The 23,717-nt window shown below is 46.5% G+C and overlaps 1 protein-coding gene across 9 annotated transcripts in view; it reads left to right on the top strand.

The window, feature by feature from the left end:
• MTMR3 (myotubularin related protein 3) overlaps positions 1 to 23,717 on the top strand; it is a 235,858-nt gene that overhangs the window by 148,609 nt on the left and 63,532 nt on the right. The gene's annotated exons all lie outside the window — the stretch shown is intronic.

The following is a 23,717-nucleotide window of genomic DNA, read 5'->3' on the forward strand; positions in this document are numbered from 1 at the left end:
ATCTTTGTGCTCTTATAAAATGACCCTTTGCCAGTCCAACATTGGTATTATCATGTGTCAGACTTCCATGTGTGCAAACTCTTAACATCTGTGCTCACCATGGCTTTAAAGACCAGGGGTGGGGAGGAGGTGCTGTGTATGAGTTAACCAAGCAAAGTTGGTGTACGAGAGTTGTGAAGGATCCTTTTGCCCCTTGAAATCCAGGTTTGAATCCTCACTCATGTCCCGATTAGAATTGAGTTTAATTTCATTCTGGTTCCCATTTGTACCCCTAAAAGCCTCAGAATTTAACAGTTAAATGTAAATGGCGATTTCTGTTCAATTGTGGTCCAGGATATTGCCAGTCAAGTTCAATATAAATTGCCACTGTCATGTGGAGAAAGAAAATGGGAGAGAGTTATGCAGGCTTTCTTCAGCCAGCACTTGATTTTCATGAATGCTGCACTCACCTATAGGTTAAAATAGAGAAATAGCTAAACAAAAGAAAAAAGACCTCTTTCTTCCAAGCTGAATATTCCAGAGTAGAAACAGTGGTTTGAGTAGTGGCCCTATAGGTTCTCCACTGTAGGTGTGCTTGCGTCCCTGCACTGCAGATCAGAGAACTTCCCTAGCAGTGTCCATTAGGCCCATGCATGCATGTCTCCCCACCTGCCCTGCCTTAGGGCTAGTCAGTACACTCCAGCTAACCCCCTCAATTCCTTCTCATCTGCCCCGGCTAGAGATGGAGCTATTCACAGTTTGTTAGGACCATTACTTTTGATTTGCATCACTATAGTTAGACTCCTAGTTCTTAGGCTGCATCTATGCTGCCACTTTCAGTGCTAAAACTTGTGTCGTTCAGGGGTGTGAAAAGAGCCCCCCCCTAAGAAAAAAAAAGTTTTAGTGCTGAAAAGTGCCAGTGTAGACAGCACTTTATCTTGGTGATAAAGTTACCACTGCTCATTTGGGGTGGGTTTTATTTAATTGCTGGGAGAGCTCTGCCTTGGCAATAAAGTGATGTGGGCAGTGTAGACAGCCTTAGTTGTAGTCCTCCCCCCCCACCTTATCTTTACTCCCTGGAAGAAGGGGGAAAAAAAAACCAAACCAAAACAAAACCAAATAGACTTCTCCTAATTCCTCCCCCATTGGGACCCTCCCTCTAATGGGGTATGCCTGGTTCACTGGGCTTCAAGAAATGCCTCTTGAAGAGGTGATCCCTGTTGCAGATAAGCAGTCAGAGTGCATTCACTGTTTTGGGGGAAGACCACATTCAACAGAAGTGTGCTTTCTGCCAGAAACTTGGGCCCTGGTCTCATAAGGGCAGCAACCTCAGACAGAAGATTAGCTTAATGGAGGCAGCTCTCTGACTCTCATGACCTGCACCATGAGTCACCTGACAGACATGAGTCTTCCCACCCAGCCCTCAACATCTAAAGGCTGTGTGTCAAAGAAACAAGCTGCTGACCCCTCACAAATGGTCAAAAACAGAGCGGGAAGTCCTCACAGTGTGTCCCAAGACAGCTGGGAGTGCTTTCTGGAATGCTAGGTATCCTCAGTACCATCAGCACTGAGACCATCTCAGGCTGGAACCCATGGCTCATGAAAGTCCTCAGCGGCAGGTACTATTGACAAACCCATGGACCTAATGAGCGTGTGTGTACCAAGTCAAGGGCACCAAGGGACAAGGACAGGAGAAAGCACTCCTCTGAAAAGTGGGGCTGTCAAGCAATTTAAAAAATTGTGATTAATTGGGCAATTAAAAAAATTGCCCTGTTAACAGAATACAATTTAATTTTTTTGATGTTTTCTACATTTTCAAATATATTGATTTCAATTACAACACAGAATACAAAGTGTACAGTGCTCACTTTATTTTTGATTAAACATTTGCACTGTAATAGTATATTTCAATTCACCTAATAAAGCACTGTAGTGCAATCTCTATCATTAAAGTTGAACTTACAAATGTAGAATTATGTACAAAAACCCTGCATTCAAAAATAAAACAATGTAAAACCTTAGAGCCTACAAGTCCAATCAATCCTACTTCTTGTTCAGCCAATCGCTCAAACAAGTTTACATTTGCAGAAGATAATGCTTCCTGCTTCTTGTTTACAATGTCACCTGAAAGTGAGAACAGGTGTTTGCATGGTACTGTTGTAGCTGGTGTCATATGCCAGATGTGCTAAAGATTCATATGTCCCTTGATGCTTCAACCACCATTCTGGAGGATATGCATCCATGCTGATGACCAGGTTCTGCTTGATAAGAATCCAAAGCAGGGCAGAGCGGCACATGTTCATTTTCATCATCTGAGTCAACTGTCACCAGTAGAAGGTTGATTTTCTTTTTTGGTGGTTTGGGTTCTGTATTTCTGCATCAGAGTGTTGCTCTTTTAAGACTTCTGAAAGGATGCTCCACACCTCATCCCTCTCAGATTTTGGAAGGCACTTCAGATTCTTAAATCTTGAGTTGAGTGCTGTAGCCATCTTTTACATTGTCAAATTTGCAGTGAAAGTGTTCTTAAAATGAAAAACGTGTGCCGGGTCATCATCCGAGACTGCTACAATATGAAATATATGACAGAATGAGGGTGAAACAGAGCAGGAGACATACAATTCTCCCCCAATGAGTTCAGTCACAAAATTAATGCTTTAAAAAAAAAGACGCATCAGCATGGAAGCATGTCCTCTGGAACAATGGCTGAGGCATGAAAAAGTATATGAATCTTTAGTGCCTCTGGCATGTAAATATCTTGCAACACCAGTTACAGTGCCATGAGAATGCCTGTTCTCACTTTCTGGTGAGATTTAATTAAGTGGGCAGCATTATCTCCCGTAAGTGTAAACAAACTTGTTTCTCTTAACGATTTGCTGAAGTAGGACTGAGTGGACTTGTAGACTAAAGTTTTACATGGCTGTTTTTGAGTGCAGTTATGTAACAAAAACCCTGCATTTGTAAGTTGCACTTTCATGGTAAAGAGATTGCACTAGAGTGCTCATATGAGGTAAACTGAAAAATACTCTTGTTTTTTTACGGTGTAAATGTTTGTAATCAAAAATGAAGTGAGCACTGTACACTTTGTTGTAACTGAAATATTTGAAAACATAGAAAAACCATCCAAAATATGTAATTTCAATTGGTATTCTATAGTTTACTAGTGCAATTAATTTGAGTTAATCATGTGAATTAATAGCAATTAAATTGACGGCCCTCCTAAAAATAGAGTGTACACACAATCCTACATTGGTACTCTCAAAGTCTCATTCAGCACCAAAAGTAACTGGTCTGGGCAAGATTTCCTCTGTCTCCTTCCTGCCCCACCCTGGTACCACCAATGGCACCAAGTCAGTACTGCCGGAATTCGAACACTAGGGACCTCCGTGTACTGGACACACCAGAGTCCCCTCTTCTCAGTGTCTGAGCTTCCACACCAAGTCTTTGACCGGCATAGAAGTCTTCCCTGCTGCCCTGTCATGCTCCTCTACTCTAGTGAGTGCTCAGATACTGAATCTAATGAGGTGGCATCACAATACTCCAAATATCAACAGCACCTCAAGCATAACCTCAGATGACCCTACTGCCACCACCTTGATACGGCCACCCTTGGGCGCCACTCCAGTAGCCATACTGGGACCATTGGGCTGCATATTGCCAGCATGGTTCTTGAGTTTCTTGCACCACCTGAGAACCCTTAAGGCACACCCTTTGGCTGCAGCTTCCAGAGCTTTGGAAGCTCTGGAAGAAATCATGGAGGAACACAAGGGCACTGCTGAAGAAGAAGTGACCCCAAGGACCATATCCTCCTCCTCCCTGGATGAGGCCATCATGCCTCCTCCACCATCTCTGGAGGATGACTTTTGCAGGACCAAATACCACTAGGGGAAGTCAAGGACACATAATTGTCTCCTTGACATCCTCCATTCATCCTCCTCAGATATCTCCCTATCCATTAACAAGGCCATTCTGGACCTGCCAAGAATCATCTAGCAGACCCCAGCGTTGGTGGTACCTACTTGCAAATGGGTGGACAAAAGATATTATGTCCCAGCACAGGAAATAGTTCCTCTTCTCCCACCTTCACTCAACTCCATTGTGGTGAATGCTGTTAATTCCCATGGCTGTCAATACTCAATGAGGTCCACTCCTTGTGATGGGGACTGGAAGTGTTTGGACCTTTTTGGAAAGAAGGTGTATGCCTCAGCCATGCTTCAGTTTCAAATCACCAACTACCAGGCCCTGATGGTGAAATAAGATTATGTAAATTATTCTAAACTGATTTTACTGAGCAGCTGCCTGAGTTACATCGCAACCAATTTAAGGCCATTATTTAGGAGGGACAGTTAATAGCAAAAAACAATGCTACAATCTGCCATCGATGCAGCCAACACAAGAGCCAGGTCCATCTCCATGGTGGTGGTGATGCAACGTGTGTCATGACTCCATCCCTTGGGCTTCTTAAAGGAGGTACAGTGAATTGTCAAAGACCTTCCCTTTGAAGACGCTAAACTCTTTGCAGAAAATATTGGTGCCTCTCTTCACACCCTGAAGGATTCTTGAGCCACTCTTCATTTGCTGGGCATCTGCACACTAGGACAAAAGAGGAAGTTTAGTCCACAGCCCCAGCACAAACCACACATCTCCCAATATCCAGTTCAATGCTAGTACAAGCTGCAGAGGAAAAATACATTGTCAAGGTTTCAGAGTAGCAGCTGTGTTAGTCTGTATTTGCAAAAAGAAAAAGGAGGACTATTTTCAAGGTGTAAGCCATCTGGCCTGCAACGTTCCTTATCCCAGGTGTCTGCGTCCAATTACCAATTTTGATGTGTTGGTCAAGGCATCAATAGATTCCCCCTCTCCCTCCCCCCCCATTGCTGCACCAACCACTGCTATCCACCATTTGGCCACCGGTTGGCAGTGTTCTGCAGCACCTGGGAACACATAACATTGCAAACGCTCTCTAGGATCCATCATTCCAATGTGTACTCTATCCATTTTACTTCCCTGCCCCCTCCACAACACCCTTCTCTGTATCTCTTTAGGGACCCTTCTCACGAGAGAGTTACTATGACAAGAGGTAGATTGTCTTATCCAATTAGGAGCCATAGAACCAGTATCTCAACATCTACAGGGAAAGAGGTTCTACTCTTGCTATTTCCTAGACCTCAGAGCTCTCAACAAGTTTGTCAAAGCTCAAAAATTCAAGATGGTCACTCTAACAACGATTATTCCAGCACTGGAACAGGTTTTCAGCCCTTGGCCTTCAGGATGCCTTTTCATATTTTAATTCTACTGACTCAGATGATTTCCAAGATTCACTCTAGGATAAGACCATTACCAGTACAGGGTACTCCCTTTGGACTATTATTGGCCCCAAGAGTATTTTCCATTATTCCCTCAGCATTGGCTGCACTCTTGTGCTCCCAGGGGACCATGATTTACCCTCCTCAGAGCCTGATCTCTTCAAGAGACTCACTGTGTCACCAAAGCTGCAATGCACTTGTTTACAGACCTGGGCTTACAGATCAATGCCCAGAAATCAATCCTCATTCCAGTGCAACATCTGGAATTCATAGGGGCTGACTTTGAGTCATTACAGGTCAGAGCTCTCCTTATCTCAGATTTCTCTCCTTGGTCACACACACAGAGACTGTTCAAAATAGCCTGCAAATATTAGCCAGAGACCTCCTCCAACTCTTGGGGCATATGGCAGCAAGCACAGGAGTAATACCACATGCCAGGCTTCACATGTGAAGCCTTGAGATGTGGTTCAGCTGGGTTTACAGACCAAACAGGAGCAGACTAGACCAGAGTTCCCCAAACTATGGGTGTGCCCCCCCAAGAGGGGAAGCAGAGGAATGATTGGGGTGTGCATGTGAGCACAACCCAGCCCCTGCCCTATCCCCCAGCTCTGCTCTGGCCTGGTTCCCAGCCCTGGGCCTGGCTCCATCCCAAGCCTTGGCCCCGGCTGCAGCTCCACACCCAGCTGCAGGCCTGGTTGCAGTTCTGCTCCTGGCCCCAAACCCACCCCCTGTAGCAGCCCCTGCACATCCCAGCCCAGCCCCACTTGGGGGTGGATGGGCACAGACAGGAGTAAGCAGGGGCTTGACCCTGAAAAGTTTGGGGGCAACTGGACTAGACAAACCCCTGTCACTATCCACCAGGGTCAAACTACTTGGGCTGGTGGAAAGACCCAGCAAATGTTTGCTAAGGGGTTCCCTTCTCACAAAACCCTGCATTATTGCTTTCCACCCCTGCTGCATTGCTCATAGGGTGAGGTGCACATCTAAACAACCTCATGACACAAAGCAAGTGGTCACCCACAGAGAGATCTCCCTGAGCTAGGGCGGTCAGGAATGTCTGTGCCCACTTCCTCCCACTGATCAGAGGATTGCACACGAGAGTCCCAATGGACAGTCTAGCCTGTATATACACATGACATAAATTGACAAGAAGGAGCCAGGTTGCCCTCGCTCTGTGCAAAGGCAGAGAGACTATGGAACTGGTGTCTTGCCCACAATGTCACATTGTCAGCAGCTTACCTCCCAGGCACACAAAACTCAATAGCAGACCGTCTCAGTCGCAGATTCCCACACAACCACAAGTGAGAGACCCAGTAGCTCTTTACGATCTATTCAGGCGGTGGGGGATGCCAACCACAGATCTGTTTGCCACTTACCTGAACAAGAGATGTCCACACTACTGCTCCCCAGCAGGGATAGGACAACACTCCCTGGGTGATGCTCTTCTCTATGACTTTCCTGCCTACTGTCGAAAGGCCTGCTGAAAACAAACAGACGGAGAACACGTCGTATTGATTGCTCCCACTTGGCGGAGACAGACCTGGTACTCTTACCTGTCACAGCTTGCTATATGCCCACCAGTCTGTCTCCCAGTCACTCCATACCTCCTCTTGCAGAACAGGGGACATCCCAGGTTGGAATGTACCCTGTCAAAGAAAACTATAGGTTGGTTTGACATGATTTGTTTTTGACAAATCCATGCCGACTTACTTGTCACCTTATTGTCTTTGAGGTGTCTGCAAATTGATTGCTTAATTATTTTCTCCATGATCTTTCCAGGTATTGAAGTTCCCTAGTAGTTCTGTTTCCCCAGCAAGCATGGGTGCAGTCTACTGTTAATTTACTCCTTGATTAGCTTTTACTGGTCAAAACTCCTTCTCTGAAAGCGTAAGCTATCGGGGGAGAAAAAAAAAAAATCTACTGAATCCTATTAATTCTCATTTTATCCTTTGTGAGAATTTTCCCTTCCCCTGCAGTTCACTTATTACTGGTGAGAGTTTTTTGTACTTTAAGTGTTGAATTATAGCTAGAGTGGATTAGTGGCAGACACACAGAGTTGGGGGTGTAATGGAGGAAATTGCTTCAGTACTTTATATTTTATTTCTTTTTATGGAGGTGCCTCAATGGTGTAATAAGTGCAAGAATGCTAAATTGTGCTGCTATGTATCCAAATAGCATAAAACAGAAAAATAGAAAAGTAGAATTCTAAAACATCATGCATGGAGCATTAGAATAGATTATGGCTCAAGATGAACTATAAAAATCTGAAGGGCACAGACCCATTAAATATTGGTCTTAATCTTCCTAGTCACAGGAAATAGTGTCTCAGTTGAGACCCAGGCATCTCAGAAAGAGGATCCTCCCATTCTTCTTCGAGAGATGTCCCTGTGGGTTCTCCACTCCAGGTGTTGGTGTGTCCCTGCCCCTTTGCTCTGAGATTGACAGCAGTACTCATACCGGTCATGCATGCCCCATGCACTGAGTGTGCCTCAATAGTACGCTTACGCGACCGGTCTCCTCAGTTCCTTCTCTACCATCCCCGGCCTGAGACGGAGCTCAGCAGACTCCTTAGAGACCTCTCCCTTTGTTCAAATATCTTCCTTGTTAGTTAGGAGAGAAAGATAGGAGAAGTGGTATCTAATTACTACTGGGAAAACAAAAAACCCCCAAAACCCACTTCTTGTTCCTGTCAGTGGCAGCCGCTTCTGACATGCCTGGCTCCCCAGGGTTTAAGCACTGCTCTACCTGCAATGATGCCATCCCTCCCTCAGATGGCCATTCAAAATGTATAAAATGTTTAGGGGAGTGCCACATCCCCCAAAAATGTGCCCACTTCAGCAAGCTAAAATCCAGGACACGTAAGGACAGGGAGCGGAGACTAAAACTGCTGTTCCTCCAGAAGTCCTTAGGAGGAGTTTCAGACCCAGGCACCGACTCCACTGCATGCCGCTGCTCCCCCCCAGCCTCAAAGAAAGAAAAACCCTCAAACAAGGCACCCTCTCTCACCCGCAAAAGGTACTTCAGCGGAGAAGACTTTCCTGGGCAGGTCTACAGCCTCCCTCCTGATGCTTCCCCAGCTGAGTACTTTTGATGCTCTGGGCTCCTCTGGTGCTACACGAAACCCGCCTGTGGCTGGAGCGCAGAGCTCTGGTGCAGAGGCTTCCAGTTGCCTGCCTCTCACGGCACCATTTGACACCGCAATGGAAGCAGTTCCGACACATGTTGACATGCTTGACCCCCTGCAGGCTATTCTTGCTCTCCCAGCACTGTCATCCTCTGAGCTGGCCAGCAGTGAAACAAGGTTCAGGACACAGGAGCAGAGGAGCCTTTCTTCACAAGAAATTCCTCTTACATAGCCCTCATTTCAGAGGGGCTGCAGCACTGCAATTCATGGAGTCATAGGACCTGCTGCTGTCACCTATCTTGCAGTCACCCGTGCTTAACACCTACTTCTCTCCAAATGCTCAGTCAGGGTCCTGACAGCCTTCCTCCAATGTTGAGGAATCTGGACTGTAGGGAGAATTTTCACCCTATCAAATCTCCCGTCGTCAGACACCAACCAATAGAGGTCATAGAAAAGTTACCTCATCCTACTCTTAGGCTCCTGCCCTGTGGTGTGTAAACCCCTGGATGGCACAACCCATGTCCTTCCCACCACAGTGGCAATATTGGGCTCCATGGGCACCTTATCCTTGAGACCACACTCGCTATGCCACCACAGCCAGGCACAATACCTGTCTGGTACTGCCAGTTGACTAATCTGCCACTGGCTTAAGACACCAGGCAGCTCTGTCACAACTGCAGGATCAATCATGACCTGCCTCCAACCCAGTAGTTACGCCTGATGAGGCATTACTCCCTCCACCCCTCCCCCCGAGATCTTTTTAAAAAACTTGCCAATAAGTTAAGAATTAACCTGGAGGAGGTTCCTGAACAGCAGTATGAGCTAATGGACATCTTGCAGCCCTCTTCTTCTAGGATTGCATTACCAATCAATGCAGCCATTTTGGAACCTACTAAGGCCATCTGGCAACCTCCCACTGCAAGCCTACCTACCTGTAAGCGAGCAGATTGGAAGCACTTCATCCCTTCCAAGGGCTCTGAATTCGTTTTCACTCATCCAGCGCCAAACTCGCTGGTAGTAGATGCAGTCAACCAAAAGACCAAACACCAGTTTCCCTGCTCCACCCCGTCTGACAAGGACAGTAAGCGATTAGATCTGCTCAGATGCAAGGTATACGCATCCTCCACGTTAGAATTTCACATTGCTAATTATACAGTTCTGGCAAAAATATGACCACAAAAATTACAATAAATTCATGGACTTTATTGATGACATTCCGGAAGAAAAATAATTTACAGCCCTAGTTTCTGAGGGACAAATCATCTCCCGTACAACTCTTCAAGCAACCCTCGATGCAGCCAATACTGCAGCAAGATCCACTGCTACAGCAGTAGTGGTGTCCTGAGGTTCATGGCTCTGCTGCTCTTCCTTTCCTTGAGAGGTCTAGAATACCATTGAAGATCTTCCCTTCGATGGCAACAAACTCTTTGCCTCCACAACGAACTTCATTCAATGAGGGACTCAAGGGCAACTCTCCGGTCCCTAGGAATTTAAACCCCTGTGACCAGAAAACAATATAGATCTCAACCTTACCAGCGTCCACGCTACCCCACATACACCCAGCAAATCCATAGATCACATGAGCAACAGCAATGCCAGAGACCCAGTCACCAGCACCGCCGTCCCAACTCATCGGCAGCATCTCAACACCCTCTGACTAATAAGCAAATTTGAAGCCTTCGTTGAGGGTGTAGAAAACAACGTTCCCACTTCAGCATTTACACTGCCTGCCCCTATTTTTGGGCACCGCCTACGACCATTCTTCCATCAATGGCAGAACATTACCACGGACAAGTGGGTTATAGAGGTAGTCACGATTGTCTATTCCATCCCTTTCCTATCCTTGCCTCCTACCCCACCCCCAATCCCTCTTCAGGGACCCCTCTCACAAGGAACTGTTCCTCCAAGAAGTACAAGTGGAAGTCATGCCCGAACAACACAGAGGGAAGGGTTTGTATTCCCATTATTTCTTAACAGAAAAGAAATCTGTGGGATGGCAACCGATCCTAAACCTCAGGTGGCTCAACAGTTTTATCTAGAAGCAAGAGTTCAAAATGGTGACCCTCACTACCATAATCCCAGTGCTGGAGCAGAGCTATTGGTTTTTGGACGCCTATTTTCATGTGACTATACATCCAGCCCACAGATGTTTCCTTCGTTTTACCCCTGGCTTGACACACTTTCAATACAGGGTCCTACCCTTTGGCCTATCCATTGCCCCCCTTGTTTTTTCCAAGCTCCTAGCTGTAGTAACCGCCCACCTCAGGAAACAAGGGGTCATGATATTTCCTTATTTCAACGATTGTCTCCTCAAAGCCTCAATGCTCAATGAAGCTCTTTGATTCACACAGCTTGCCATTGCTTACTTTGTCCCTCTGCCTACAAATAAATAAAAACAAATCCAGCTTCTCGTACCCAGCACCTGGTGTTCATAGGCGCACACCTCAATTCCTGGACAGGAATAGCATCTCTCCCACCCAACTGTTCCAGCACCATAAAACTCCTGGCCACGAAACTTCACAACAGTCCTCAGGTCACTGCTCAAGACTGTCTACAAGTCTTAGGTCACATGGCCTCGTGCACTTTTATGGTCAAAAATGCATGACTATACATGAGGTGCTTCCAAGCTTGGTTGGCCACGGTTTACAGACCGAATGTACATGCTCTAAACAAGCCTCTAGCCATACCTTTCAGAGTCAAAGACTCTGTGGTGGACCATTCCCTCCAACCTCTGCTCAGGAGTCCCTTTTCTCCAGGATGCGCCATCCCTCATAATGACTACCAGTTCATCCCTTACAGGGTGGGATGCACACATGTCCCACCACATAGCCCAGAGGCTATGGTCTTCAACTGAAACCTCCCTACACATAAATGTCCTAGAGCTTCAAGCCATACGCAACGCTTGCTGTCACTTCCTCCCATTGATTTGGGGCCAACATGTTCAGATAATGACAGATAACATCACCTGCATGTTCTATGTAAATAGAGAGGGAGGAGCTTGCTCTCACTTGATTAGCACAGAAGCTATGAAGCTCTGGAATTGGTGCCTTGGGAACAACATCTGGATATCAGCCACCTATCTACCTGGGGCCCTGAATACCACCATGGACAAATTAAGTGGACGCTTTCCCTGGAATCACGAATGGGAGATAAACAAGACGATCTGCAACATACTCTGCATTTGGGGCTATCCAACCCTAGTCCTCTTTGCAACTTCAAAGAGCAAGAAATGCCCTGACTTTTGCTCCAGAGTGGGACTGGGCAAACATTCATGATCTCATGGGATCAGGACTTACTGTATGCATTCCCTCTCCCCTGCCCCCCGATACCAGTCCTCCACAGAGTTCTGACAAAGATACAAACAGATTGTGCCACAGCAATTCAGATCGCCCCGTCATGGCCGAGAGAACCATGGTTTCTGTTCCTCACCAGAATGTCAATTTGCCCACCAATTGTTGCCCCTCACTCCAAACCTCCTATCTCAGGAACATGGCCGATTTCTTCATCCCAGCCTGTCCATGCTTCACCTCAAAGCTTGGTTCCTACATGGTTCTCCCAAAACAAACTAGCATGCTCTGAGCATATTCAGAGAGTACTCGTATATAGCAGAACACAATCTACTTGCATCACCTATCTCTGAAAGTGGAAGTGATTCACACAATGGTGCTCAACTAATCAAATTCCTCCTACTCCTGCACCTCTTCTGTTCATACTTGACTACCTATTAGGCCTTAAACAATTTGGCCTCACTTTCATCTCCATCAAAGTCCACTTAGCTGCTATTATAACTTGTCATGACAAGATTGATAATACCTCTGTTTTGCTCATCCAATCACCAAGTGTTTTCTCAAAAGGGCTCCAATCACTATATCTGGACATTAAACCTCCTACCCCTCCATGGGACCTTCACTTAGTATTAATCTGCTTAACTCAACAAACATTTGAGCCCCTAGCCACTTTCTCCCTCTTACACCTCTATGAAAACAGCATTCTTAGTGGCAATCACCTCTGCCAGATGCGCAGGAGAAATAGAAGCTCTCGTGGCGGACCACCATACACACTGTTTAATGACAAGGCTACCCTCCAACTACACCCCAAATTTCTTCCAAAGGTGCATTCGTCATTCCACGTCAATGAACTGATACACCTACCAACCTTCTCTCCTAAACCACATGCAAACTTTTGAATCCACAATGCATACATTAGATGTATGCAAAGCTTTGTCCTATTTGGATAGGACCAGGCCCTTTAGAAACTCTTCCAGACTGTCTCCATTGCAGAGTGATCCAAAGGGACACCTATTTCTACCCAGAGACTTTCCAGCTGGATCTGAGTGTATCCGACTGTGCTATCAGATAAAGAAGGTTACTCCTCCAGGTGACATCAGAACTCATTCCACTAGATCCGTAGCTAACTCTGTGGCTTTTCTACACAAAGTTCCTCTGGCTGACATCTGTAAAGTGGCCACTTGGACTTCTGAACACACATTTGTTAAGCATTATGCCCTTACTCAAGACCCTCTGATACATGATTGGGCAGAGCTGTATTATCTACTGCATTCCTACCGGATTCAAAGTCCCTACCTCCTTGAGATCTACTCCAGGTGACTTAAAAGCAGCATAAGAAGGGGAGGAGGTTATTCACCTGTGTGGTAACTGTTTTTCTTTGAGATGATTGGCCCTGTGGGTGCTCCATCCTCCTCCTCTACTTTGGATTTGGGGTAGCCTCTGTGTAGAGAAGGAACTCCATTAATTACTAAGATGTTTTCTTCTCACTCCATATCTCACACAGATCTTGGGACACAGACCAGTCCTTGCTTACAGACAGCCCCCCAGCCTGAAGCAAATACACACCAGCAACCACACAACAGAACCACTAATCCAGGAACGTATTCTTGCAACAAAGCCCGTTGCCAACTGTGTCCACATATCTATTCAGGGGACATCATAGGGCCTAATCACATTAGCCACACTATCAGAGGCTCGTTCACCTGCACATCTACCAATGTGATATATGCCATCATGTGCCAGCAATGCCCTTCTGCCATGTACGTTGGTCAAACTGGACAGTCTCTGCATAAAAGAATAAATGGACACAAATCAGACGTCAAGAATTATAACATTCAAAAACCAGTCAGAGAACACTTCAATCTCTCTGGTCACGCGATTACAGACCTAAAAGTTGCAATTCTTCAACAAAAAAACTTCAAAAACAGACTCCAACAAGAGATGCTGAATTGGAATCAATTTGCAAACTGGATACAATTAACTTAGGCTTGAATAGAGACTGGGAGTGGATGGGTCATTACACAAAGTAAAATTATTTCTCCCTGTTTATTTCCCCCACCCCCCACTGTTCCTCAGACGTTCTTGTCAACTGCTGGAAGTGGCCCACCTTGATTATCACTACAAAAGGTCCCTCCCCCCCGCTCTCCTCCTGGTAATAGCTCACCTTACCTGATCACTCTTGTTACATTATGTATGGTAACGCCCATTGTTTCATGTTCTCTATGTATATAAATCTCCCCACTGTACTTTCCACTGACTGCATCCGATGAAGTGAGCTGTAGCTCACAAAAGCTTATGCTCAAATAAATTTGTTAGTCTAAGGTGCCACAAGTACTCCTTTTCTTTTTTACAGGTAGGAAAACAATTGTAGGCTCACTAAGAAGAGTATCCGCGCTAGCGGGAAAGGTTTTGACACTGTACAAACTGATGCAATAGAAGAAAGTTGTTCTTTCCCACAAGAATCTTAAGTTTTTAGGCTAGATGGCTTCATTCATATTTTCTGTTGGGAACAGCTTGGCTATATATTCTCCACAGGGAGCAATGTTATGTAAGTGGTGACTGAAATATTGCTCGCTCTGTGAAGCGTCACCAGATCATAACTACAGACTTTGTCAGTTAAGAAAGCTGAGTAGTTCATATGAAACAAAAGTATACTGAAACCAGGAAAATTATATGGAAATCTTTGGATTTGAAAACTCTCCGGATTTGAAAACTCTCCAGCTGGCAATACATAAGAATGGCTATACTGATTCAGATCAATGGTCCATCTAGCCCACTATCCTGTCTTCCAACAATGGAATGTCAATACCAGGTGCTTCAGAGGGAGTGAACAGAACAGGTAATCATCAAGTGATCCATCCAGTCACCCATTCCCAGCTTCTGGAAAACTATGGCTAGGAACAATGCAGAGCATGGTTTTACATCCCTGCCCATCCTGGCTAATAGCCATTGATGGACCTATCCTCCATGAGCTTATCTAGTTCTTTTTTGAACCGTTACAGTCTTTGCCTTCACAACATCCTCTGGCAAAGAGTTCCAGAGATTGACTGTGTGTTGTGTGAAGAAATGCTTCCTGTTTGTTTTAACCTACTGCCTGTTAATTTCATTTGGTGACCCCGAGTTCTTGTGTTATGAGGCGGAGTAAATAACACTTCCTTATTTATTCTCCACACCAGTCATGATTTTCTAGACCTGAATCATATCGCCCCCCACTTAGTCATCTCTTTTCCAAGATGATAAGTCCCAGCCTTATTAATCTCTCCTTATATGGAAGCCGTTCCATACCCCTAGTCATTTTTGTTGCCCTTTTCTGTACCTTTTCCAATTCCAATATATCTTTTTTGAAATGGGTGACCACATCTGCATGCAGTATTCAAAATGTGGGCGTATCATGGATTTATATAGCAGCAATATGATATTTTGCCTCATTATCTATCCCTTTAATGATTCCAAACAGTCTGTTCGCTTTTTTGACTGCCTCTGCACATTGAGTGGATGTTTTCAGAGAACTTTCCACAGTGACTCCAAGATCTTTCTTGAGTGGTAACCGCTAATCTAGACCCCATTGTTTTATATGTACAGTTGGGATTATGTTTTCCAGTGTGAATTACTTTGCATTTATCAACATTGAATGTCATCTGCCATTTTGTTGCCCAGTCACAATTTAGTGAGATCCTTTTGTATCTCTTTGCAATCTGCTTGGAACTTAACTATCTTGAGTAGTATTTAGACTTCTAGGATTTGTATACAAGCACTTAAAAAAAGTCACTTTTTAGCTGTCTGCCATTATGTGATGTAATTGAATGAGACTTTTATTTAACTTTCTCATCAGATCCTACCTGTATTTTATCATCTTCCATTCTCTCTTCCTTACTTGGATACAGAGAATCTCCATTAATAGATCGTCCCCTAAGGGAAGTTTCATTAATAAAGAATACATCATTAATAAATCAGGGACTGATGTTTCCTTAAATGTTTGTTGCCACCATAAATACCTTTTGTGGCACCATTTGTTCAGAGGTCCCAAACGAGTCAAACTGTTCCATATATATAGATAGATGTGTCAGGATCTCTTGAACCATTACTGAAATGCAGTCACCTCTGAGGCTGCATTTAAACAACACAGTAATATGGTAGGCACTTACTGTGTGACCAACCGAATGAACATTCACTCCAGGAAAAAAATTGAATGTTTAACAGTATTGCACTGCACACAATTTCTAACCAACAGTAGCCAACATTTCAAGTAGCTGTGTGAAGTAGAGTCTGCATCAGGTTCTATAGATGGGACCTACATCACAATATAATATATGAGCTGTTTTCAAGCTAGGCATTACCATGGGTAGTTTGTCATATGACAGTGCCGAAGGGTGAGGAACTTCATGGCAAGATCCTATCCAGTACAGGAAAGGTGGTATGTTTAAGGAACACTAACTTGAAGGTCATTTATATCTTTTTCTCTTTTCCTCATCCTATTTCTTAGTATTATTTTGGGTTGAGAAGTGATCATCTTTCTACAAAGATAAGGGAAAAGGAAGTAGTATTACAAATATACTGCAGAATTTGTAGTATAAGGTCTAGTCTATATTCAGAATTGTACCAGTTTAGTTGCAGGTGTGATTTTAAACTGATTGTTAAACTAATGCTAAATCCCGTGTGGACACTCTTAATTTGATTTAAGCCAGGCTATATTAAATTTATATTAACCCAATTTCTCAGAATCATGGAGAAGGAGATATTTAGGAAGATACTGATTATTTTCACCATGTCAACACTTTCAGAGAAAACAGAAAATTTTAAGGCTAAAGATTTCATTTAAGAGGGAGAATAGAGAATCACCAATTTTATATCACGTTGATGAGTTAAAAACAAGAAAGAATCAACCAAAATAAAAATGTTTCCATTCTCCAATCGAGGCTCCTGCCACTAAAGTTACTGAAGTTTTATTAAAAGAAAATAAGTACTTGTGGCACCTTAGAGACCAAGTCTAAGGTGCCACAAGTACTCCTTTTCTTTTTGCAGATACAGACTAACACAGCTGCTACTCTGAAACCTTTTATTGGTTGCTCTAAAGCACAATTACCAGTCTACACCTTGGGCCTGTGGCAGGACTTTTAAAATACTGATGGTGGCATCTAGCTAAAAAATTCTCATCTGTTATCCAGTCAGTCCTTCTGCATGTGAAAGCTTTCTCAAGGCCACTTTCCTCAAGACAGCTGATAATTATATCTGCCCTCTGTGCTGAAGGAGCGTGCCACATATTGAGTGATGTGATCACTGCTCCAAAAGAGAAAGCTAGAAAAGTTAAAGTTCAGGGCTAAGAGATAAATATGATGGAGACTGCCAACCGGTTTGATTTCATTTACTAATTTTCTACCTGCTGGGTTAGAAAAGACCAAAATTGTAATGTCTGTCATAATAAGAAATCTGCAGAACCACAAGGTTGCTGGGCTTTACTTTATATGTCAGAATTGATCCCGTTCTGCTCTCTGTATTGGTAATAAGGACTTTATAACTTATTTCTTCTCTTTATATGAAATACAACAAACTCAGAGGGTTAGTGCATGCTTACACACACATGCTTTGTGTGTATATAAAAAGATCTTCTAAACTTTCCATAGTATGCATCCAATGAAGTGAGCTGTAGCTCACAAAAAGCTTACGCTCAAATAAATTGGTTAGTCTCTAAGGTGCCACAAGTACTCCTTTTCTTTTTGCGAATACAGACTAACACAGCTGTTACTCTGAAACCAGTGCAAATGAAGTTCTATTGAAAGTGATGCTGGAGTCTTTACCTCTCTGTAGCAGATTGCTGACTCACCGCCACAGCGTCTCCTTCTGGTCAGTCCGGGAATTAGCTCAATTCCAGCCTCAGAGCACCCTCTACTGGCCTGTGTCTCACCTGCCTCAGGCCCCATGTCCCTCCCAGTCCCCGGTGCCCCTTACCCTGAGGTGCTGCTCACAGCAGTGCCCCCACACTCTGGGTCTCCCTTCCCAGGGGAACCCCCTCCCCCTATGCCCACCTTGCCTGAGTGGCTACTGCCAGTCATTCTCTAGCCCCCTTTCCCTGGGGCAAACTGCAGTCTGTAATGGCCACTCATCATTGGCAAGGGGGTTGGACCAGCTGCCTCTGCCTATCCCCGGGCTGTAGCCCCAGTACCTGCTTAGGTCTTTAACAAGGCCTCAGCCTGGGGAGTGCCCATGCCCATGCCCAGGGAGCTAGGTCCTTCCCACTCCCAGACTGGAGTGAGACTGACCCAACTCCGCCTTTAGCCCTTATACTGCCCAGCCCCGTCCTTATTGGCTGCCTCAAGCCTGCTCCTGATTGGCTCCCCAGGTTAGCCCTTTCCCAGGGTTGTTTTTAACCCCTTCCAAACCAGAGTGGGGTGACTGCCCTGCTACACTCTCCAAGATGGAACCTAGGCAAAGTTTCCTTTTCGTTCATTTGGAAATGATAGGGATTCTCTGTAGCCTTCGCTTGGAGTGATGCTTGTGTGTGGTCCACCTTGCAAAACAGTCCTAGGCTTGCAGAGCTTAATGTAGTCACAGTAGGCTAGATATCATCAGTCTTCTCCCAAAACCAATGCATTTTTGGGAGGGGGAATATCCTAAATTTATTTTTTTTTAAATAACTGCTTGTTATTTATATGTTGATTTCTTTTTCTTTTAGTTATGACAGTAAGTATCTCCATAAGTCTTCCAGTTGAGAATCAGTTATAACTAATTATACACTTCCATTGTACGTATTTAGAAAAGAGGCTTAGAGGAAAATTAGGTGAATTTGCTGAATGTTAGTATTAATGAAAATGTAGTGAAAGGTGGACAGACATTTTGCATTTGCCTCCTCCAGTACATCTCAATGATGGCCTTGGTATCCTTGTTATTCTAGGGCAGGGGTGGGCAAACTACGGCCTGCAGGCCAGATCCGGCCCCTCGGGGCTTTGGATCCGGCCCGCTTGATTGCCACCCCCATGGTGCCACGCCGCTCCAGGAAGCGGCCACACCAAGTCCCTGCAGCCTCTGGGGCGGCAGAGAGCTCCGCATGCTGCTCTTGCCTGTGGGTACCTCCCCCAAAGCTCCTGATGTCCAGGAATAGGTTACCGTGGCCAATGGGAGCTTCGGGGGAGGTACCCACAGGCGAGGGAAACATGTGGAGCCCTGTGCCCCCTTCCCCTCCCCCAGCTGCTGTGCAGGGACATGGTGCTGGCTGCTTCCTGGAGTGGTGTGGTGCAGGGCCAGGGCCGGGGCAGGCATGCAGGGAGCCTGCCCTGGCCCCGGTGCGCCGCTGCCACCCCAGAGCTGCTCTAGGTAAGCGGCGCCAGGCCGGAGCCTGAACCCCTCCTGTACCCCGCACCCCAACTCCCTGCCCTGAGCCCCCGCCGCATCCCACACCCCTCCTGCACCCCAACCCCCTGCCCGAGCCCCGTCCTGCACCTCAACCTCCTGACCTGAGCCCCCTCCTGCACTCCACACCTCTCCTGCACCCTAACCCCCTTCCATGAGTCCCCTCATGCACCCTGCACCCCTCCTCTGCCCCAACCCCTTGCCTTGAGCCCCTTCCTGCACTCCGCCCCTCCCTCCCACACCCTGCACTCCGCCCCCAACCCCCTGCCCCAGCCCTGCAATCAATTTCCCCACCCAGATGTGGCCCTCGGCCCAAAAAGTTTGCCCACCCCTGTTCTAGGGCCTGATCCCTGAAGTCAGTGGAAAAACTCCCATGGATTTCAGGAGCTTTGGATCAGTCCCCTAGTACTATAGCTTTCTTGATCAGAGTCTGTGTGATGGCAAGTTTTATAGTGTTGACAAATGATTAGTAGGAACTAGATTGAGTACACAAAACTTGTTTCAATTTTGTGACCTATAAAAGAGTAATTGCCATATCAAAAGACCATTGGTTCATCTAGTCATATATGCTGCTCCAGTTCTGGCTTATATCTAATGTTTCAGAGAGAGTCAATAAAATGCCATTCTTCTTTGAGTGCTGTCCCTGTAGGTGCTCCACTCCAGGTGACGGTGCTTCCCAGCGCTGGTGATCAGAGATCTTCAGTAGCAGTGCCTGGTCGGGACGCACTCATTCAGCTGCTGTCTCATGATCTCGGTAGAGTCTGCCTGAGCGCGCACGTCCCGCACCTCCCTCAGTTCCTTCTCAACCATCCTCGGCTGAAGATGGGACTCGGGGCAGTGCTGTTCCTTTTCCCTGGTCTCTGAAGGAAACAAGTATAAAGACATAGAAATAGTTAGTAACATCTCAGTTATTTCCCTTCCTTTAGAATAGTTACTTAGTTTAAAAAACAAAACAAAAAAAAACCCTTCCTTTTCCTCAAGTTTGTCTCCCATTGAGATACTCTCCCCTGGCATTCCTAGTGCAATAATGCCAGGGTCTTCAGGATTCAAAAAGTGTGCTTCCTGTCAAGACTCTATACCAAGGTCCGACGGACACTCGCATTGTGTGAAGTCCTCAGCGAGACACACGTTCCTGCCAAGTGTGTCCATTGTACCATCCTCAAAACCAGGGCTCATCATGACAGGGACCTGCGGCCGAAAATGCTCCTGATGGAGAAATCCCAACAGCCGTCTATGGAGACGGGCAATAGCAAACCCTCTCCCTCACGCTCCCCGGCCAGGTTGGAACCAATTGGGAGCACGGCTTCACCCTCCCAGGCGAAGAGGCAGGAAGCCCAAGTGTCTCTGTGCAGAGACTTTCAAAAGGTAAAGGGTCTCCTGCCAGATCCTTACCCTCATTGCTGACAGTGCCAAAGGCAGGTGCCTCCGACCGTCCCAGCACCTCAGCCACAGCTCCCGTGGAGCGCAGAGGCAGGGACCTGACTTCCTGTACCAGGAAGGTCTCCTCGGCACCGAAAATAGACCCAGTTCCAACAGCGCGTTCTGCCCCGGTGCCCACAAGAACGTTGGCACCAAGACATGGCTCCATGTCTAGTTGGCAGCCGGTGTCAAGTGGAGTGCCCCAGGGGTCAGTCCTGGGGCCGGTTTTGTTCAATATCTTCATAAATGATCTGGAGGATGGTGTGGATTGCACTCTCAGCAAATTTGCGGATGATACTAAACTGGGAGGAGTGGTAGATACACTGGAGGGCAGGGATAGGATACAGAGGGACCTAGACAAATTGGAGGATTGGGCCAAAAGAAATCTGATGAGGTTCAATAAGGATAAGTGCAGGGTCCGCACTTAGGACGGAAGAACCCAATGCACAGCTACAGACTAGGGACCGAATGGCTAGGCAGCAGTTCTGCGGAAAAGGACCTAGGGGTGACAGTGGACGAGAAGCTGGATATGAGTCAGCAGTGTGTCCTTGTTGCCAAGAAGGCCAATGGCATTTTGGGATGTATAAGTAGGGGCATAGCGAGCAGATCGAGGGACGTGATCGTCCCCCTCTATTCGACATTGGTGTGGCCTCATCTGGAGTACTGTGTCCAGTTTTGGGCCCCACAGTACAAGAAGGATGTGGATAAATTGGAGAGAGTCCAGCGGAGGGCAACAAAAATGATTAGGGGTCTGGAACACATGAATTATGAGGAGAGGCTGAGGGAGCTGGGATTGTTTAGCCTGCAGAAGAGAAGAATGAGGGGGGATTTGATAGCTGCTTTCAACTACCTGAGAGGTAGTTCCAGAGAGGATGGTTCTAGACTATTCTCAGTGGTGGAAGAGGACAGGACAAGGAGTAATGGTCTCAAGTTGCAGTGGGGGAGGTTTAGGTTGGATATTAGGAAAAACTTTTTCACTAGGAGGGTGGTGAAACACTGGAATGCGTTACCTAGGGAGGTGGTGGAATCTCCTTCCTTAGAAGTTTTTAAGGTCAGGCTTGACAAAGCCCTGGCTGGGATGATTTAATTGGGGATGGGTCCTGCTTTTGAGCAGGGGGTTGGACTAGATGACCTCCTGAGGTCCCTTCCAACCCTGAGATTCTATGATTCTAAGCCTGCCTGCCAATCCAGCAGCAGCAGCGGACCTCCCGCAGGGCCCTACAAACGGCCCACAGCACTGGGGAAAGCTAAACAGAAGTCCGTGCGCACTTCTGAGCACAGATCATGCTCAGCAGGATCACAGCCCAGGGAGCAGCAGCGGCAATTCTTAAGTCAGGATGACCTCAGCCTGACTCTCCGCTCCTTGACACAGTGCTCACTCTTTGACCAGCCGCTCTCCCCACCTAACCTGGCTACCTTCAATGACAGCGAGCCTGATATGCAGCAGCAGGCGAAGTTCTCCCCACTTGCCTCTCCTCCTCCACCAGAACCTTTTGCACTTCAGGTCACGGCTCACAACCACCAGCCTCAGTTTCCCTACTTTGCCCCCCTCTCCCATGGGTGGCACCTGCCTTCTCTTATCCCATGCCTTAGTCTCAGTGGCACCCTTGGCCAGCTCCTACTGCCACTCGCCCTCATGCTTCTTCCACCAGATCACAAGCTCCTTCTGCGCCTCTATCTCCAGCTCTGTCTACTTCTAGAGCGCCTGAACACCCCCTCCCCCCCAAGAGGTGGGCTATGGACCATAGCCTGATTCACCGACTCCTAACTCTCCATCAGCTCCAGACAGAGCCTTCATGCCTCCCCCTCCACAGAATGTGGACGACTTTAAACAATTCCAAGTACTTTTCAAGAGGGTGGCACTCAGCCAGGACATCCCCTTAGAGGAGGTCCAGGAGACACAACACAGACTCCTCAAAATCCTGCAACCTTCTGTGCCCTCAAAGATCGTGCTCCCCATAAATGAAGCACTTGTAGAACCAGCTGACGCCCTCTGGCAGACCCCAGCCTCTATCCTACCAACTTGCAAAAAGGCTGAATGTGAATATTATGTTCCTGCTAAGGATGTAGACTTCTTATTCTCCCATCCACAACCGAATTCTCTTGTAGTGGATGCAGTGACACACAGGATGAAACAGCCGCACTATCAGCCCACTGCGCAAGACAAGGACCTCAAACACCTTGACCTCTTGGGCTGCAAGGTTTATACCTCCTTCACTCTGCAATTCAGAATTGCAAACTATTCCACCCTACTTGCAAGCTACGACTTCGACAATTTCAATAAACTCTTTGATTTTATCTCCCATATCCCGGAGGACAGGAGAGCAGAATTTAAGTCAGTCCTTGTCAAGGGCTAGTTGGTCTCCAGAACAGCCCTACAAGCATCTTTACGCATGACGGACACAGCAGCCCACACTACCGCAACTGCGGTGGTTATGCACAGATCTTCCTGGCTGTCTGCATCCAGTATCCCCAAAGACCTGCAGACCAAAGTGGAAGACGTCCCCTTTGATAAAGATGAGCTTTTTTCCAAAAAAAAAAAAGAAAAAAAAAAAAAGAAACACGACTAAGTCTTTCACACTATGAAAGACTCTAGAGCAACCCTGCTTACCCTGGGCATCTACCCATCCCTTCCCAGGAGACAACGGTATAAACCTTATCAGAGGCCACTCACACAACGATATCACTGGCCCCAGCCCAGACCATACGATATATCCAGGAATCGCGCTAGACCTCCTAGGCACAGACAAAACCAAGCACAACCAGCTACTTCCCATCCACTGGGAAACAAACAATAATTTTGAAGTGTTGGTCAAGGGTCTGCGCGACCACCCCTTGACTCCACCACCTATTTGCCCATTTGGCTACCGCCTCCAGGCTTTCCACCATTCCTGGCAGCAGATCACACAGGACCATTGGGTCCTGGACATAGTTCAGTCCGGTTACTCCATCCCTTTTATATCCTACCCTCTTACCATTCCCCCTTCCCTGTCCCTCTTCAGGGACCCCACTCACGAGCACCTACTTCGCTTAGAAGTGGCTCGTCTTCTACAGCTAGGTGCAGTGGAGCCTGTGCTGACACAACATTGAGGAAGAGGGTTCTACTCCCACTACTTTCTGACCCAGAAGAAGAGCGGGGGATGGAGGCCTATCCTAGACCTATTCTGACTGAACAAATTCGTACGTGTACAGAAATTCAAGATGGTCACAATGGGCACAATAATACCCGCGCTGGAACACAGCCTGGTTCACAGCCTTCGA

The sequence above is a fragment of the Lepidochelys olivacea genome, assembly GCF_965140295.1.
Source record: "Lepidochelys olivacea isolate rLepOli2 genome assembly, chromosome: 15".
Classification (NCBI taxonomy): Eukaryota; Metazoa; Chordata; order Testudines; family Cheloniidae; genus Lepidochelys; species Lepidochelys olivacea.